Source organism: Oryzias melastigma, linkage group LG9 (genome assembly GCF_002922805.2).
Source record: "Oryzias melastigma strain HK-1 linkage group LG9, ASM292280v2, whole genome shotgun sequence".
NCBI lineage: Eukaryota > Metazoa > Chordata > Actinopteri > Beloniformes > Adrianichthyidae > Oryzias > Oryzias melastigma.
The window spans coordinates 13,282,641-13,284,785 of record NC_050520.1 but is presented as its reverse complement, the minus strand read 5'-3'; positions in this window follow the sequence as shown (position 1 = coordinate 13,284,785).

Below are 2,145 nucleotides of genomic sequence, written 5' to 3'. Positions count from 1 at the left end.
TGGCATCTTTACGCACACGCCAGAGCGCAGGCAAACAGTTTAAAAGCACCGGGAAAATACAGCATGTGCGCGTGCGTGACAGTTTTCAACAAAGGCATTTGTTATCAGTGCTGGTGACGCACTCTGAGGCCAAGACACTGAGGGGGGACATTAGCATAGAAAACAAAAGCTCCCGTTGATGCTGAAGCCAAACAGCAAATATCAACTTTACCAAAGTTTACCAGCGAGGAGTTGGTTATTTAGCGCATTGAATCAAAACCTCCCCACTGGGACATTAGTTGTGCTTGACTTGAGATCACGTGACCTGCTGGAGCTCTGTCTGTGGTGCTGAAGGACACCTGTGGATGTAGATGACTGCTCTGTTGGACTGGGAAAACCCTGGCACCTTGTGGTGGCTGGTGTAACTGCTGGACTCGCTCTGTGCAGGAAAAGAGTTTTTAATGTTTAAAAATAGATCAAATGTCTGATAATCTTTTTGCAAGTTCTCCCACTTAGAAATCATTGAGAGGTCTGACATTTTCATCTTAGATGCATGGCTACTGTGAGAGAGAAAAAAATGTAAATCACATTGTATGATTTATTCGTATGTAACTGTTTCAAGTATTTGACCACGTGTCTGTCAGCTAGAATTCTGACCCTCACAGACCTGTTATTCCGTCTTTAAATAGTCCACCTCCACTTATTATCCTAAATTAGCATCACCTGTTTGAGGTCATAGAGACACCTGTCCACCCCGTACAATCAGTAAAGTTGTGTCAGAATTCCCCCCAATCACTCTATAGAGCGTTCACCATTTCCCAGTGCTGTCCGAATCTACTAATTCAAAAATCGAGTGCACCCAAAATTTCCCACAAGTCTTTGCGAAAAACTATCGAGACTAGCAAATATGGACCACAATGCATTGCGGTTGAACAATTTCAAACAAAAAACGTGTTTAAATGTAATATTTGAATAAACCGTCAACATTTTCACCATCAGAACACAGTGGAGTCAGAAATAAACATTGTGAAATGTTTGTGTTAATCGATTTTTCACTTTGTGAAAACAGTGACGTAATATCCGATGTTTAGAAAAACAAAAGAAAAATGGTGAGCATCGTGTTCGAATTACATTTAAAATCCAGGGCACTAGATAGTCCCACACTATATAGGGAATAGGGGAGGAATTCAGACGCAACCCAAGACTCCAACTACTAAGAAGGTCAAGACCAAAGAGCTGTCCAAAGACACCAGAGACAAAACCGTAGACCTCCACAAGGCTGGAAAGGGCTACGGTGCAATTGGGAAATAGCTCAGTGAAAAACATCCACTGTTGGAGCAGTTAGAAAATGGAAGAAGCTAAACATGACTGTCAATCTCCCTCAGACTGAGGCTCCATGACAGATCTCACCTGGTGGAGTATCAATGAAACTAAGAAGGCTGAAGACTCAGAACTACACAAGAGGAGCTGAGACCACTGTTTCCATGGTTACTGTTGGTATCACAGTAAGATGTCATGGTTTGAAATCATGCATGGCATTGAAAGTTCCCTTGTTTAAACCAGCTCATGTCCAGACCCGTCTTAACCCAATGACCATTTAGGAGATCCAGAGGAATCATGGGAGAAAGTCGTGTGATCAGATGGGACCAAAGTAGAACTTTGTCGTCTGCATTCTACTTGCCGTGTATGGAAGAAGAACAATGATGAGTACCATCCCAAGAACACCATCTCTACTGCGAAGCATGGGGTGGTAGCATCATGGTATGGAGTGTTTTTCTGCAAATGGGACGGACGACTGCTCTGTCAAACAAAGGTCACCGTACCAAATATTAACATTGATTTCCTACTTATTTGCAGCAGTAGCAAAATAAAACTATGTGATTTCCAGATTTTCTTTTTGATTTTTTTCTCTCACAGTGGACATGCACCTGAGAGAAAAATGTCAGACCCTTCTATGATTTTTAAGAGGGAGAACGTGTAAAATCACATGGTGTTTAAATACGCATTTACCTCACGGTATGATGCTCAGGTTGACCAGTGCTTGAAAAAAGATCAATGACAGTCACACAGACAGTGAGGAGAAAGCAACTTAATTTGAGACTTCACAAACACTTGGGTTATTTCTTCATCCCAGTCATTGGGTTATTCACAGTACTTGGGTTATTC